Genomic DNA, 18,866 nt, shown 5'->3' with positions numbered 1-18,866 from the left:
AAATTGGACCTTGAGAACTTGTAAATGATTACAGTACTTAGTTACATCATTCACCTGTCTAAAGACATCATCTTTGAATTGCTCTGCTGTAAAAGAAACAGACAGCAAATGAGTTGTAGAAAAGGTAGTAAGAGCAACTTGACTTTCCGCGAGTTGTATCCAAGGCTATATCCTCAAAGTCCTATGTGGATGGGCTTAACAGCAGCTGGTTCCATGGCTAAATAAAAATGAGGACAGCAACCAGGCAACTGTCGGTTACTGCTTCACAGCGGGCTAATAGCAACTTGTCCAGAAACACATGGAAGTATGACTTCTTGACGTGGCTGGAAGTACGAGAAGATTGTACTGAAAGATGTTGGGCGATTAGCCAGTTTCATCCATAGCTAGTTTCACATCCTTGGATGTCATGGTGCAACTTAATGGTATAAACAGTAACAAACTTTATGAGCACATTGAAACAAACAAAAATTAACAAAATATAGGCACTAGTAAGTTCACTAGTAAAAAATTTGTCAAAGTATCATTGACCACAAAGCCACATGACAAGATTAAAATGTGAGGATGTCCCTAATATAACTATAAAACCTAGAAACTGTAGCTTATACGTTTGAAATCCGTGGTAACAGCTAAAGAGGCGAAACTTCTGAAATACAATAATTGTTTCCAGTTTAATATTTGTTTCAAGCTTGGAAACTGACTCCTTTTGATGAACTGTTCCTTGTGATATGCACTTCCCTCTACTCTTTATGTGTAAGGTCTATGTGTTTTGGCATACAACTTGAAATTTGACATTCCTCTCGTGTGGCATAGACACCAGCACTTAAATCAGCATCTTTGTTGTCCACAGGTGTGCTCGGTTGTCTTGGACAGGCCTAATGTCCCCTGTGACAGGTCAGCCAGCGGCGACAAAGTCATTATTATCGGGGTGCACACCCACCTTCCAGGCAACGGGGACAGCTCAACACCGACGATGTTTCCTTTTTCTATTGTGGTGGGCATCTGACTACTGTAAGCGAAGCCAACACACTAGCAGCACCATGTGCCGTCGTCATGGATGCTGACAAGACACCACCTATTGGCTGGAGACGCTGTGGTACTGCTGCTATCACAACAGAAGTGTTATGACATTGTGAGGCTAACATCAGTACAGTCAGAAATGTTTGCCTGGCGTTTAAAACTGATTTTTGTTTACAATAAACAAATTATTTTAGCAACATGAGAATACTCATTGAGTGTAACTATTGTTACCTTTATACTAGAGCGTTAGTTACACAACGGTACATGCATAGGCCTATTCACTTTCATTCAGAATCTTGTTCCATCAGAAATGTAACAGCATTGTTGAATGCATTCACTGCCAACCACTTAGCCTATCTGTAGCAATTGTATGTTATGCATCACCAACCTTGCAATTTCTTCATGGCACAACTCTCAATACAGATCAAGTTTCCAGAGCTTCATGTTTCCGAAGCCATCTTCAGAGTATAAGAGACCCAGATCAAGAGAGAATGCCTGAGAAAAGAAACTTATAATAGAGAAGAGTTTATCTGTGGTTGTCACAGACACAGCTACAAACTAATAATCCTGACTTTTTTCCCATGGAAATCTTAACTCTTAAACATCCCTCATGACATACTCTGCCTGAGAAATGGGCACGCCAATTTAGTTACTGCACTGTGTTCATTCGTTTCGTCACATATATTTCACGTGGTAAGTCATAATAAAAAGGAAATAATTTCATGCTTGGCAGAGCGAGTGCACCAGCATACATCATTGGTTCAGGAAATGACGTGTTGCAGTCACCTGAGTGGACATTGGTCCCTATCAGCCGACTTCCATGATTGGTGGCCGGAGTCTGGTGTGACAAACTAAACTCTAGAGCACAGTGTTTTGAGCTGGACCACAGCCAACAGCTCTTTCACACATTTTTGGATCTTTTTCTATTACTGAAAGTCAGAAAGTGAAATACATTATTTTTACTCTTCCATTGCAGCAAACTGATACTTTTAGCTTACAGGGGAATGTAAATTCATGTCAAGTATTGCGCATCACATAGTAAATATCGACTCCTGTACCAAAACACTATTTCTGGGAAGCTGTATCTTCCCCCATGTGGCGAGAGGTAGCCTAGTAATTGTTAATACATTCAGGAACATTGTCGAACATGATTGTTTTCGTGGTGCAGGTGTTAATGGTAGGCAAAGGCATAATGTTACTTGATCGAACTGACCTCCGCACCCACCTGTCATCGTTATTGCGACACTGTACTTGTTTCCCTCGTTTGTCTTTCCGGAGCTGCATTCGGCACTGGCTTCAGTTTCATTCGTATGTATTATTTCACAACTCAACATCCCTCTTCAAGACATTCTAATCGCACAGAGATGAACGAGGCATCGTTAGAAAATTTTTAATTGTTTCTCATACTGCATACCGAGTTTGCGCTAAAAACTTACTGTTTGTCGAAAATTTTGAACTATCATAGGGAAAAGGGCATCATGGATGCCCGGCATCATACCTGTATTTTGTGAAGCTAACCTCTTACTCACGAACAAGAGACTCACTTTTCATATTATCCTATTACAAATAACTCATTATTAACTAGATAATTTGTATACAGCAGCGTCACTGATAATAACGGTGACCACTGCAGTAGTCATTATCTCTGCCCGTCGTACAGGTTGACTTTTCTCAACGAATATACGTTTCGAAACGACATAGAGTAAATACTTAATACGAAACAACAAAGGTATTAGTCATTGTCAACATAAATTGTGAATTACGTATTGCTGCTACGGATTAACGTGCTTACATGAAGTAATAAATGCAATCAAAGACCCAAAATACAGTTAGAATTTACTGAGGTCGTAGTGAATATCAGGTAAGAAGCGAATTGAAATTGCATTTGCTGTCGCTATAAGCAAGTCACAGGGACAAAAGTTTCAAAACGCAGGATCATATTTACCTTATCCATTCCTTACTTGCAGGCAGTTGTATGTAGCCATTTCAGGACTAACTAAATCAACTAACATTTTCGTATCCCTTAAGGAAAATCAAAAATAAAAAGTCCATGAAGCCCAAATTCTTATACGATGTATCGTTTACAATGAGGTATTCTAACGCTCTGGAAAGAATTTCGTTCAAATTTTCTTTGTGGAAATATATAGAAAAGGGTGCGTCATAAAATGATGATTATTATTTCGCTTTTTTGGTTTATTTTTAAAGATTTTTTCAGTTCACACAACTATCCTTATCCCAAATACTGCCGTTATTTAAAACTATGAAAAAAGTTTCGTACAAGGCCCTTGATGAATAATAATGCCCAGTCGCATCGAAAAGCACTGTTGGGGGTTCTCTTGCAGTGAGAGGATATTTGGCGAATGGGCTGGCCTGTCCGTTGTCGTAACGTAAACCCCATCGAACATGTGTGAGATGCATTAGGGAAACGTATTGCAGCATATCCTGCTGGTAGATGAATCAAACGCCCTGGCCTTCATAAATCGGCATAAACAACGAAACCTGTAACGTAAACACACGTGTTCACATCGAATGTAACGAACTCAATTGTGTCGTTCACCCACAAAACGTAAAGCAGTTTCATTTGAAAGGTCTTTTTTGGTTTAAACAGTTTGTTTCGTAGATGTATCAAATAAGATATCTACAGAATCAGTACCTACTTACATGAATACGATACTTCGCAACGATGTGTCAGTTTAATGAAAGGTAGACCTATCATTACATGACAATTCTTCCAATCACTTATTTATACCTAAAAAATCGTCTACTGAGTAGGAGCTGTCATTCATAGATTCTTTTAGTTTGATTTTAAATGCTGGTTGGCTATCTGTCAGGCTTTTAATGCTTTTTGGTAAATGACCAAAGATTTTTGTAGCAGCATATTATTTATCCCATACATTACAGCTTATTATCTGGAAACTAACATAGGCCATACAACTACCTTTTTGCAAATGGTATTCAGTATCTGTTTCTGATATTCGTATGTTTTGTAACTGGGAAGTACAAAATAAAACTAAACTCTGATGAGAAATCAAACCCCTAACTTGTTTTTGCAAATTGTTCTTCAAAATAATAATTCACCCCTTTTTTGTACCAAAGTCAGATTTAATCCAGGATAGCAAAAATCATCCTTTCTTCTTATGTAGTAGCAATGCACATTGCCATTGCTTTTGGAGTGGGAAGGGTTATTGGTAATAAATAAATATATATATATATATATCTCACACACACACACACACACACAATCTATCTATATATATATATATATATATTCTTCAAAGTGCTTCGAACAGATGTGTGTGTGCGCAGTAGGCTTGAAATCTTTTCGTTTCACTGCCTGTATCCACATCTGCCTGCGCCCTTCGTCCTTTGGAAATCTATACGAAAGAGAAAAAGCAGCTTTGTAGCTTACCATTTCAAGAAATATATACAATTGCAATGTACGCCTGGAAACACACACAGCACTTCAAACCGCCAATTTACGTAACTGTGGCGTTCTGGGTAAGGATATGATACACACAATAGCTTATCAGTATTCAAGAAATGCCGCTAAATTAAACTAATAATACTTACACGTGAAATTTAATGTTACTTCCCTTCACAAAACGATCGGTACAACCATAAGCACAACAGGATACCACCATTGTTTTGCCAATAGTCACGTGGTATAGCAGTAGAGATGTTGGTGCCACGAAGGCCCTGGCACAAAAACTTATTACCAACCTTACGGTCAGCATAGGGGGACGCAATAGAGCATGCACTGTCATCAGTGATTATCACACATTCCATTAAGAGCCATGTCCCGCCATTTGTAAACCTGGGGACCATCATGAAACGCGGACACTTTAGTCTACATTCTACTTTGAATGAAATTGTTGTTTCTGGTCTTCTCATTGCGCACTTCTTTCACTGACCTCCACTACACTGTAGCAGTTCTTTATATGAGTGGCCCACATTTCATTGAACCATATTACTTGGCAGAGACACATCTCGCAAAAATTACGAACTTTTTGTCCATGATGTTTGCACAACAGCTATATTGCCATGACTTGATACACAAATAGCCAAGATATTGCAAAACATCATTCACAATAAGATTCTACGCAGCTTTTGTGTTTCCCCGTTCAATCGCGATCACAAGGCCATCTGCAACTATCTACCACAACACCAAGAATAGCCCATACGCAGTCATATAGTGATGATAGCTCTACATACAAGTCCTGTTGTGAGACATGACACAGGAGTATGACATAATTTTTGTTCACCTCATCGCATCTGGACCCGCAGTTATCATCACGATTCAAAATTAATTTTTGTACATAAAATACCTCCTACATGATAGTACATCATTTTATTTAGCAACATCAGTTGAAGTAACAATAAATCTCATTGCACCTCTGAGGTAGTGTCATCTTGAGCTACACCTGCATGAATACTCTGTAAGTCACCTTTAAGTGTCTTGCAGAGGGTTCATCAAAACACTTTTACTATTCCTCTACCGTTCCACTCTGTAACAGTGAATGGGAAAAACGGACTTTGCTGAAAAGATATCACTGCTCTGAAAAACAGTTTTGTTTTAATGAATGGAATCATTAGTCATCTATAATGTCCATCTCTCTCTCCCCGAATTTTTGATAATACCAAATGAGCTGCCCTTCTCTGAACTTTTTCAATGTCCTCTCGTCAATCCCATCTGGAAAGGGTACCATACTGCACAGTCATACCATAGCAGAGGATGGACAAGCATAATGTAGGCAATCTCCTTAGTAGACCTGTTGCATCTTCTAAGTGCTCTGCAAGTAAAATGAAGTCTTTGGTTTGCCTCCCCCAAAATATTATCTATGTGATCATTCCGATTTCAGGAACATTGCATCATAATTATGAACAACACAGGCACTGCAATATTGTAACCATCCACCGACACTTAGCACGTGGCTTTCAGTTAAAAATGTCACCCCTGTATGGCAATATACATAGTTAACATATGAATGCCAGTTGCAAATGCATGGCTGTGGGTCACACTCAGATAGCCTAATTATAAAGTGACCACTCCTGATAAGTGGGAAATCCACATTTGAGTCCTCGTACAGCACAAATTTTCATTATTGTCATTCAGTTATACAGCTGATGGTTGTCCATGCTGTGCCTGTTCCTTTTCACATGCGTGCATGTCTAAAGGAACATGCATTGTACTTCAGAACAACAAAGCCACTGCAATATTTTATTTATCCACCAATACTGGGCTAGTGACTTTCAACTAAAATATCTCTCCTGTATGGGAATATACATAACAGATGAACAAGTGCAGATTGACAACATATGGAAGTTTGGGTCTAGCCATGGAGAATGCTTGGGTAGCCTAATGGTAAACTGACAGCTATTAATAAGCCAGAAACCTGCCGCAAGTCTAGGTCAATCAAAAAAAAAATTTCATTGTCATTCCATTATACAGCTAATGTTTGTCAATATTTGCATCTACAAATACATTTCATGTACTCAGTTCTATCCTATGGTATAATCTGCAACTTGTTGAAGTTTAAATGAAAAAAAAAAAATATGATTGCTACAGAAGTTGAAATAAGAACATTTTGTCAAGTTGACAAGTAAATTTCTTGAAGAAGCCTCTTCAGGGAGCTAAGAATTCATATACTTACATGTCAGTACATATAATCCATACTGGTATTTCTGGTTCATGATAAAAAGTTAATTTAGGATGAATTCATAAATTCACTAACACAATATTAGAATTAAATACAATTCTTATATAGATTACATATCAATCTCTAGTATTCAAAATGGAGCTTATTTATTCTGGTGCAAAAAGTTATAATTGGTTATAAATTGACTTATGACAAGAAAATGAAAATATTCAAATATTTACAGTCAAAATAAAAGAATGTAGTAGCCATTCTATGTGCAGTATACTCAAGGGTACTCAAGAATACACAATAATATAAGTTGTGTTTATGTTTGCAAGTATGTAGGCAGCAGGTTGTGGTCTGCATAAAGTTGCTGAAACACTCTGTTTGAAGTGTTAAATTAAAATACTAGCTAATTAATGTATGGGAGAAGTGGTTTCTCTTTTTTTTTTTTTTTTTTCTTTTTTCCAAATAGTCGTTTCCCTCCTAACAAAAGAACAAGAGCATAATATTCTAATTCCAAAGAAAGTACGTGTTGATAGGTATGGATATTACCAAAAAAAAAAAATGGCTCTGAGCACTATGGGACTCAACTTCTGAGGTCATCAGTCCCCTAGAACTTAGAACTACTTAAAAACTTAACTAACGTAAGGACATCACACACATCCATGCCCAAGGCAGCATTCGAACCTGCGACCGTAGCGTTCGCGCGGTTCCAGACTGAAGCACTGAGAACCGCTCGGTCACACCGGCCAACGGATATTACCAAACAGTACATTTAATAAGTGAAATATTAACATGAATTCTTTGTCGAAGAATGAAAAAAACTGGTTGAAGCTAACCTTGGGGAAGATCTGTTTGAATCCCAGACAAATGTAGGAACATGTGAGGCAATATTGACTCCGTGATATTTCTTAGAAGATAGATTAAGGAAAAGCAAACCCACATTTACAGCATTTGTAAGGCTTTTGACAATGCTGTGGAATAAAATTGTGACAGTGGCACAGCTAAAAAACAGGAATCCAGAAGTTATTTACAACTTGTTCAGAAGTCAAAGGGTATGAAAGGGAAGCATTGGTTGAGAAGAGAGTGAGATTGGGTTGTAGCCTATCCCTGATATTGTTCAATCTGTATATTCAGTAAGCAGTGAAGAAACCAAAGAAAAATTAGGAGCAGGAATTAAAGGCCAAGGAGAAGAAATAAAAACTTTGAGGTTTGCTAGTGAGATTGTAATTCTGTCAGAGACAGCAAAGAACTTAGAAGAGCAGTTGAACAGAATGGACAGTGTCTTGAAAGTAGGTTAAAAGATGAACATTAACAAAAGCAAAACAAGTATGAGGGAATGTAGTCAGGTGATGCAGATGGAATCAGATTAGGAAATGAGGCATTTAAAGTATTACATGAGTTTTGCTGTTTGAACAGCAAAATGACTAATGATGAGCAAAGTGAGAGGATGTAAAATGTGGCTTGGCAGTGGCAAGAAAAGTGTTTCTAAAGAAGAGAAATTTATTAATGTTGAATATAGATTTAAATTTTAGGAAGTGTTTTTCTGGAAGTATTTGTATGGAGTGTAGCTCTGTATGTAAGTGGATGATAAACACTTTAGACAGGAAGAAACAGAGGCTTTTGAAATGTGGTGCTACAGAAGAATACTCAAGACTGGATGGGTAGACCATGTAACTAATGAGGAAATACTGAATAAAATTGGAGAAAAAAGAAATTTGTGGCACTACATGACTAGAAGAAGGGATTGGTTGATGGGACACATTCTGACACATCAAGCGATCACAAATTTAGTATTGGAGGGAAGTGCGAGGGGTACCTTATAGAGGGAGGCCAAGAGATGAATACAGTACTCAGCTTCAAAAGGATGTAGAGTACAGCAGCTATTTAGAGATGCAGAGCCTTGTATGAGATAGAGTAATGTGGAGAGCTGCACCAAACCAGTCGTCAGGCTGTGTGTGGATTTTCATGGTTTAACCATGGACCCAGGACTTTGGTGTTCCTCAGCAGGCCAGAGGCCATGGGCGATGGATTTCAGGAATTGCGACTGTCTCACTGCAAGTAAATTGAACAGTGTAGCATTTTATAGACATTTTGTTTATTCTAGTACATTTTGGCACTTCTAAAGTAGTTTATATATTAGAAAGTATGGATGATAAGAAAAAGAAAGTTGTGGCAATCGCTGCAGTTTGTATGCTATGTACTCATGTATTTCTTGATAGAAAAATCACACAATACCTGTACAATAATTGCCATAACACAGTGGATAATAACTGACAATAACAAATGTAGTAGAAGCAACATTTTATTGGCAGGCACTTATAGTGTTAGTTTACACAACTCTTCCCCAACTTACATATTTCCTTCAAGAGGCTTACTTTTTTCTGGGTCTATTTCTGGAAGTAGTGAAGGTATTTTAAATCTGTCTTGCAACTCCAGCAAAATGCCTATTTTTGTCATCAAATGTGTTTTGCTTTATTGAAATAAAGTAACATCAGTGGTCTTAATGAAACATATATACCATTTTGCTTGCTTTCTCCATCTAAAAACAGTTCATTACAAAAGATGTTGATGTTAGTACTTAACATTTTTGTTCAGAAGTTTAGAAATGCAAAAGTCCTTACATTTTTTATCAACTTACGTCTTTCCTTACTCTTGAGATCAAAATTTGTCAGGGAAAAATGCTAAAACTTATCTGGAAATCAGAGAAATATCAGAGAATTTCACTTGAGGAAACTTGTGGCAACCCTGGAGAGGTATTAAGAAACAGTTGCTTCGATAATTCAACAGTCTGCAAATGATTACAATCTACATAATTCAAATCCCCTTGGACAAAAAAGGATATGGGAGGGTGATCGTTTGAGTGGGTCAGACTTCAATATGGGATTCTTTTTCGAATAGAGGATTAATTATGTAACATAACAATTATTTTACCATTGTCATTACACACATACCTTGACCTTTCAGAATCATCCCCAATAACTTGGATCTTCTATAAATCTTTAAAATGCTTAAAACACCTCACTCCAGTTTCGTAATGCAAAACTTAACAGTCCAGCAGAACAGTGATAAAATAATCAAAATTTTAAATATCCTTGTGTGGTTTGCATGATTAGGCTCATAAATTTCAATAATACATTAAGCAACCAAAAGTGTTGTAATTTCTGTCCCAAGTAAGTTATCCAAAAACATCTCTACAGACAATACCTTCAGTTACTTCCAAGTTGCAAGCATAATAGAGTCAAAAACCAAGAACATCACGAAACACTCAAACTAGAACAATTTGACTTCAACAGACAGAACTAATTTCTTCACCCTCGTAGGCATACCACTTGTATTGTAGTGCTCTGGGGCTGCTTTGGAGCTCAATCAACATGGCCACTGCTTCACGGGGGGACATGTTGCACAACACCACAGGATCAAATCCAGCCCACTCCTTCACAGTCTGTCACTGAGACCAGTGTTACATCAACACCGATTTATAAACTTCTACAACAGAAAACTTACCAATTAATAATATGCCAATTAAGGATCCTCTGACTGCTGCAGTGCCAGCTTCTAGACATGTAGACTTGCTAAGGTGAGTGCAACATTGCACAACATCAGGAATGAAGGGTCAACAATGTCTTTCATTAACTGGCAATCACAGGTCAGTGACAAGGTTCATATTAACCCACTTGTCTTAACCTAAACAAGCAAAACAAATGTCAAGGAATAAAGTTCATCTCCTCAGCAGAGCTGCATGGGTACCAGATAATTCTATCAAATTGTCAGACAGTTTAACAGTCAAAAGTTGCCATAATTTAATCAGTACATCCACTCGCCAGAAAAGGAATTTCAAACAACAACACTTCACAGCAGCTCATGTTGTGCCTTTGCCTGATGGAAACATTTACACCGACTGGCCCATTAGTCAAATGTACTCTGCTCCCCTCCCACTATACTGGTGTTGGCTGACCACACTGTTTTGATCAGCGCCCTCTCTCCATAGCTATCAGACCTCCAAGAGAGATTGCAGCTCAACAATTCACATTGCTCTAAAAGCCTGCTGCTTGTGTACCCACTCTGGGCCAAGCAAATAGTCTTTGGACCTGCGATACACTCATTGGAAAATTGATACAGCTTTATCAGTAACACATAGTGAAACTTTACATTTTGAATATCGCCTGGATAGGCAGTGTGTGGATCTACTCCTATGAACTGCTTCTGTAATATAGGCCGAGAGGGAACTAATACAAAGTCTCAACACCAAGCTAACCCACTTTTTATTAGAAGCAGTATTTCCAGACCATCTGCTCTTGATGAAATGGGCCAGAAATCAAGATGGCACTCACTGAGCCCCACAGTGTCGGCCAGAGGGCTCTGTGGTCGGTCTAGTTAGTCTTCTCTTGTAGTGCCAACTTACGAGAGTGTGCACCTGCATTGTGGCATTGTAACTATCGATGCCACACCCCTCCCCCCTGAAACAGTGAACCGTCATGGAATAGGGCTTCTGACAGTGGGGTAAGGGACCCAGGGGTGGCAGAATTGAGGGGGCGGACAACTGAATTGCAGGGACGGCTGCCCACCTGCGTCCCCGAATTGCTTGCGAGGGGGAGAGGAAAATGCCCATTGCAAAACCTGCCTGGGACGCGCACCGCCACTGGGTATGCTCAGACAAAGAGTCGAAGCAACAACCTCCATGGACGACAGTGTTGGCGTCATGTCAGCCTCAGCTTCCATTGGCCCAGGCACCGTGGAGGAACACGTCAGCAATGGCAGCTGGAGGTGGGGCCATGGCGGTGACAGGTGGCACCCGTCCGGCACAGTAGACCGGACCATTGGCGCAGTCAGGGGCACCCGCACCTTAGGCACAAGCAACAGAGATGCCATCAGTTGAGTCATGGGCTGTGGCAGGAGAAGCTGCAAAACATCCAATTCTGCCAGAAAAGAACCAGCAGCAAAAAACCGAGGACGTCACAATCAGATCTGGTTTTGGTGTCGCTTGACAGTGCCAAAGGGACCAGAAATCACAAACAAGACACGGCCAAGCTGGCGAAGAATGCGCCCCTGCTCCCAGTGCTGCCTAACAGAGAAAACACGATAGAAAACCAAATAATGTGGCGCCCAGCCATAACAAGGCAAAGCAAAGGGAGCTTCCAGTGGCGGGTGCAACACCTGCAATAGCAACCGATGTGTGCAGCCATGTAGCAGTTGCACTGGGGAATGGGTGCCACACAGCTGGGAGCGCTTGCGAGAGTGTTTGGCATGCAGCTTGTTCATCTGCGACTTAAATGTATGCACAAAGTGTTCAGCCTTGCCGTTCAAATGGAGGTGGAACTGGGCTGAGGTCAGATGGCGAATGCCATTAGCAGTGCAGAACACTTAAAACTCAGAGGACACAAATTGGGGGGCCATTGTCAGAGACAATGACTTCAGGAAGGCCCTCAATGCAAAAAATAGACATCAAGGTCTGAATAGTACTGGCAGATGTGGTACAAGAGATAGGTACAACAAAAGGAAAGTTGCTGTAAGCATCAATGACTAGCAACCAGTGGGTGCCCCAGAAAGGAGCCGCAAAATCAATATGCACATGTTGCCAATGTGCAGTAGGAGTCGGTCATGTGAAGAAGCACTGGCAAGGAGCAAATTGGTGCTCCATGCAAGAGCGACAGTTAGCAAGCAAATTCTCAATTGGTTATCAATACTGACCCAAGTGCAGTGACAACGCACTAATTGCTTCGTCCTCATTATTCCCCAATGACATGCAGTAAGAGGAGGATTTCCGACTGCAATGAATGAGGTATAACCACACAAGACTGATCAGTGTCAGTTCGTAACAAAATAACATCTTGGTGTACAGACAAGTTGAGATGTTGCGCAAAGTAATGTCGAACAAGGGGATCACTAATCCGCATAGCAGACAGAGGCCATTGAGTTTGAATGTACTGCAAAGAAGCGTCAGCGGTTGTCGCAGAAGCAATGCAACAAAAATCCATCGGAAAACCATCATTGAAATCCTTGTCTTGCGAATCAATGAACGTGCATGGCAATTCGGTAGAATCAAACACTTCGTCAGGACTGATAGGTAGATACGACAAAGCATTGGCTGTAGGCCAAAACAAAATTTCATAATTGTAATTAGACAAAAACAAAGACCAACGTTGCAACTGTTGTGCAGTATGGGCTGGAACTGGCTTTGACAGGTGAAACAAGAACGTCAAAGGCTTATGGTTGGTGACCAAATAGAACTTGGGACCGTACAATAAATCATGAAACTTGGTCACTCCATATACAATAGCTAAAGCCTCTTTCTCAATTTGAGAATAGTTTTGCTGGGCAGAATTGAGCAATTTAGATGCAAAAGCGACCGGGCACTCGACAGAAGTAATGCTGTGGGACAGAATTGCCCTGATGCCATGAGAAGATGCATTGACAGCCAAAACATCTGGTTTGCAGTGATCGGAAGGAATCAAACAGTGATCACTCAGCAGAGCAGATTTAAGGTTGTGGAAAGCAGCATCACAATCTGAAGACCAAACAAAAAGAATGTTCTTAAACCGAAGGCACTGCATTTGGTATAAACCAAACATAATATGTGAATCTGCCTAACACAGGCTGAAGTTCTTTCAAGTTCCTGGGTGTTGGCAAGTCCCTAATCGCATGGAGATGTGATGGTGAGGGGTGGATACCCTGTCCGTTAATCATATGCCCTAAATACCGAATCTCAGTTTGAAAATATTTGTACTTGTCTCTGTTACACTTGAATCCTGCCTGCAAAAGTACAGTAAATAAAGCCCCAAATTCTGCAAATGTTTGTCAGGGGTGTGACCTGATACCACAATACCATCCATATAATTGGAACAACCAACACACAACTGCTGCAAGCAAGACTGAAAAATAGCAGGAGCCGAAGCACAACTGAATGGAAGGTGGAGAAACTTGAACAATCCAAGGTGGGTGTTGATCATAAAATATCGCCACGACTGTTCATTGAGTGGAATTTGAAAGTATGCATCCCGCAAGTCAATCTTGGAAAAGAATATACTCACACCAAGCTTAACAAAAATGTCTTCAGGATGTGATAAGGGAAATGTAGCTCCCACTATCTGGGGATTGACTGTAGACAAAGTCAGCACAAATACTGAGACGACCATTTGGTTTTTTCACACACACTATAGACAAAGCCCATTGCAAAGCAGAAACAGGTCCAATGACACCACTGTCTTGCAAACGCTGAAGTTCAGCAGCCACGGCGTCGCACTGTGCATGTGGTACCAGGTGTGCGCGCCGGAAGAATGCCATGGCATTGTCTCTAACTACAATATGCGCTGCAAAGTCTGTGGCATAACCAAGGCCTGTCCAGGAAATGCAGTCAGCATGGAAGTGGGGACAAACCAAGCATGTCATAAGTTGATCTGTTGAGTAAAGAAACAGACTCACAAATGTCCAACTGCACACGAACAGAATTTCCACAAATGTTCAAAGTCACAAAAAGGTTATTCGCATTGCGCTGAATGCAAGAGGAAGCGTCTGGCAAAGCTTATTCATGCACACTACAAGCTGTAGAAGCATGTGAAGCAGAAGGCCTTGAAGAAATGGCATTAATGTCCATAGGCTGATGATGGGAACTATGATCATGGCAGTTTCCATTGTGGTGACCCCCACTCGAGTCACGCCAATGTGAAACAGTCTGAGAATTAGAGTGCCTCTTACTACACACAGCTTGCACATGTCCTTTAATACTGTGCATGACAGGATGGGCAACTGTCCCGTGGTTGGGCATGAAAGCAATTCGGAGAAGATTTCAGTTGCTTAGTGGGTGCCTGGTTGAAAAATTGTTTACTTGCATGCGAGCGGTGCGGTGTAGCTCCGTGTGCCGGGGCAGGGCTGGAGGACACGTGTTGTGCCTCGCTAACAGTACTCACACCCGAGGTCACGTAGAATGTGGAAGTAGCCATACATAATGTATCTTGTCTGTTTAGGAAGTGTACTACTCACAGCAAAGACGGGTTTTTAAATCTTAGGAGTTGTTCGTGGATGCAGTGATCCACCACATTCTGCGTTGTAGCATCCCGAATCATGATATCCACATAGGAGAGTCCACAGGAGCAATTAAAGTCACAATCAGATGTTAGGTCAGCTAACCACAAATTATTTGACTGAGTAGGACCATGCAGGAGACAGAAAAATTTGTAGCATGCAGCCACCTCATTTACACTGTCACAGAAGTGGGAGTTTAAAGCTGCTATCACTTTGGCAAAAGTTTTATTTTCTGAGCAGGTGGTCGGAAACAATTTTATGAGCACAGAGTATAACACAACTATGACATTAGCAATGAAAAAGGCAAGCTGCTCTGTACCTGGTATGTTGCATGCGGTGAACTGAGCCTCAAGCTGGGCAGTGTATTCTGGCCAGCATTCAGAGTCCAGATTGAAGGCACGGAATGGCAGCACGGTATGCGTCATCTGTAGCACAGGCGGGGCATCGGAGATGCCGAGGCAGCTGCAATTCGTAGTGTGACAAGTCTATTCACATCAGCAAGCAGTGGTGTCATTTGCTGAGCCTGAAACCGTACAATATCGAACAGTGGAGCCTGTTCCTGTTGTGAAGCCATCGTTGACACAAAATGATTTCTTAGAGGGAATGGTGGGAGTGCACATGCACTCAGTCACGCGGAGACAGCACAAAAAAGATAAATCAGTACCAAACAAAATATAGGCTGAGAGTGAAGGAGCAAGTAGGAGCAGGAGAGGTGAAGCACTTTGGTACTGCATGTAACTTTAGCACTTTTAATAGAGTCAAAAACACAAGTAAATATTGAATTCATACATAACTTTGGACAGGATGAGCACATAGGTGTGAAGACACCTAATCCTGTGAAGTTAGGATGACTGTTTTGCATAATCTCAAAACTAACAAATACTTGTTGCTGTCCAGACTCTAACTGAACATAACTAATACAAAGCCTCAATAGCAAACTAGCCCACTCGGTAGCAGAAGCGATATTTCCAGGCTGTCTGTTCTTGATGAAAAACAGCCAGAAATCAAGACAGCCCTCGCTGAGCACCACAGCGTCGGCCAGAGTGCGCTGTTGTTGGCATAGTTAGTCTCCCCTCTTAGTGCCTACTTACGAGAGCGTGCACCTACGTTGTGGCATCGTAACTATCCACGCCACGTTACATAACATCCAAAACATTGAGAATATGTGTAGTACAATACCACACTAATTTCATCATCAGTATTCTAAAACTACAGAGGTACTGTTCAGTTTTGTAGACAAACATATATATTGAGGTAACAGAAATTTTGAAGCAAATGTGATTTATTTTACAACTATTTTTCCTTAAATTCTTGCTGACTTTTTAAAAAATTTTATATGGCTCACTGTCCAGCTGAAATCTCTTTAAATCTACACGTCATTGTGCACTCTGTCCACTCATTTTGAAGTCCCAGAGTTTGGCTGCGGTACTGCTGTCAGTGTCGTCAGTTGCACTTTTTCTCAGCACATACATATATGGAGAAATACATAAAACATCCTGTTTTAGTAAAGCAATACAGCTTACTTCTAAGCCTTTACAAAATGATTAAAATCCAATTATGTATCAAATACAAGATTTCAGTTGTATATAAAAGCTTTTTACAAAATAATGAAGAAAAACTAAACTCTGTCTAAATATGTTGTGGAAGACCCAACACTACCAACCAACCACACCAGTCATAAGACTGATGACACAACTTTAAACACGGCACCCATTCTACCTCATCAGGGTTCCCTCTCCTTCCTTTCCTCATATTTCTCTTCACCCCTTTTTTCCTTTTCCACCCTCCTTTACCTAACCCACCCCCTCTTCCACCTGCACATTTTAGCCTCAACGATACCACCATCTCCTCCCCGCCCCTTCTCATTTCCCAACAACCACTCCTATCTCATCGATACCACGCACATGTCTTTCATCCTTATGCCACTGTGCTCCTTTCCTCCTCCATGCCCAACCTCCTCCTCTTCACCAATCGCCTGTTCCACCAATCCTGTGAAGGGCACCATAGTGTGAAGGACAAGATATTTCAAAACATTGTGGAAGCTGTTCTTCAAGTCTCTTTCATTTAAACTAAAAATTACTGGTTTTATTAAACTTTACTCAATGTTTTTGGAAATTACGGTTTTATTATGATCGTTTCTGTCAGAACACCCACATTTACTTCATATACAGTAATTGGCCAATTATCAGAACATATTTTCTTTCTGTGCGTGATTACATGAAACTGCTAGTACCAAAGATATAAATAGGAAATTTTCAACATCATAGAAAATAAACTATGTAGTAGTATTTAGTTTACATTAATATTTCATTCAGTTTATTATGTAAAGTGCCATAAATTACACATACAGTACCAAACATTACCTAGACACACATAGATATTTTACCATATTGTAATCATATTTCCCTTTATGTAGTTGACTTTATTATTTGCTTATGCCTGTGTTTTCATTAATTACTTCTCCTAAGAAACCTTGTCAACTGAAAGAGTGTATTGGCAATCACAAAATAGTATGAAGACTGGATAATGTTACAGATCCTCATTGTCTCTATTGCATATAATATAACTCATATTTACCATATTTTGTCACTTTATTTATGTCACAGCATTTTGTTGATTCCTTACTCCATTGTCATTGATACATTTCTACATCATCATATAATCATTTAATGATAAACATCCATGCTGTGTTCCTTTTTTACAAAACTGACTATACAAAATCACATTTACAGCAATAAACCAATCCCATTACCTAACACAGCATCTCTCTCTATTTCTTAAGAGATAAAAGCTTGTATATTACATTTCATTAGCTTAGGTAATGAAATGGTTTTACTTTTAAAAATATATATTTTTTTCTCATTGTGCCTGATTGACCTTTTTTTATCACAAATGCTTCTCATTGTCCTAGTTTAGGTAGCACTTTTATTTCATCCCAAAATTATTTATTCTAGCATGAACGGCAAGGTACTGATATATAGCTATGAACACTGACATATTGTGATAAACTGATTTTATTTCTGTCAGAACAATAGTAAATTTACTGTTGCAGCTGCTGCAGTAGCCACCAGAAAGATCGCGGGAGGCGCACATCGGCACGGCGCGTCACGGACGGTAGTTGCCGCAAATAGAGTCCCGTCCACCAGAGGGCACACGAGAATTTGGCCGCGATCTCTGCCAGCGGAACAACAAGAACAACTCAGGCAGCATGGGCCGGGTCCAGTGAGTTCACATCGGGAATGCCTATGAGACAGTTCCCGGTCTACTCAGAAGTGCGACGGAAAACGTGAACCGTGTTACTACAGAATTGGGGCGTGTCGATGTGCGCCTCCTGTGATCTTTCTGGTGGCTACTGCAGCTGCTATATTATTTGCTGATTGCACACTCAACTTAAGACAGTAAAATCAAAGATATCTTGCCATTATTTTCCCAAATCTCATCAATATTACTAATCGCCCAAACATATATAAGACAATTTTGCATCACATTTTTTCTCAAATAACTTTTAAACATCATTTGTTTCCATCTTCTGATATCTTATTTGTATACTCAAGATTTAGAAATTCTGTCATGTAATGTAGGCTGTATACAGTGCTTATAATTGTGTTATTCAACAAATGACTAAGCATCCTTCAGCACAGAAACTTATACAATGGTAAAGATGTAGAAGATGGATGACCAAAACAGAGAGAGAATTCTAGGACAGAAAAGATGTAGATGTTGGATAACCATCCTGGAACAGAACCGTAGGACAAGAAAGATGTAGATGATGGGTGACCAAGCTGGGACAGAATGCCAAGACAGGAAAGATGTAGAAATGAGTGGACCAGGAAGCAAAGAATCATTACACCAAGGTAGGGAAGGATTACAACAACATAGTTTATTCACTAATTTACAGTAAACCCCTATTTAATTACTTTAATCATTGTCCAAAGAGTTTTCAATTTGGCAGCTGACACCACTTTACGTGGGGTCAACAATGATGATATGTGCAAGGTTGGAGTCCCTTGCAGCACAGAACTATAAATTGTGTTACCTCTACCTGAAAATGTGACATCTTGTTACTGGTGAAGAGACAATAAACATTTCATGTCTCTTTGTAGTCACAAGAAAATAGTGAAAGGTACCAGGTTCGAATCCCTGGCACGCAAAAATCATTTGTATTGTCATTTCAGGTTCCAGTATCAT

The 18,866-nt window shown here is 40.0% G+C and overlaps 1 long non-coding RNA gene across 2 annotated transcripts in view; it reads left to right on the top strand.

Moving 5' to 3' along the window:
• The first annotated feature begins 2,683 nt into the window (after positions 1-2,683).
• Positions 2,684-18,866, top strand: part of LOC124735539 — an 80,956-nt gene continuing 64,773 nt past the window's right edge. For both annotated transcript variants that reach the window (XR_007009442.1, XR_007009443.1), the window contains exons 1-2: positions 2,684-2,878; positions 18,315-18,532. This is a non-coding gene — a long non-coding RNA (uncharacterized LOC124735539). The remainder of the gene's footprint in view (positions 2,879-18,314; positions 18,533-18,866) is intronic.

Source organism: Schistocerca piceifrons, unplaced genomic scaffold (assembly GCF_021461385.2).
Source record: "Schistocerca piceifrons isolate TAMUIC-IGC-003096 unplaced genomic scaffold, iqSchPice1.1 HiC_scaffold_1682, whole genome shotgun sequence".
Classification (NCBI taxonomy): domain Eukaryota; kingdom Metazoa; phylum Arthropoda; class Insecta; order Orthoptera; family Acrididae; genus Schistocerca; species Schistocerca piceifrons.
This window is presented reverse-complemented; position numbering and strand designations above follow the sequence as displayed.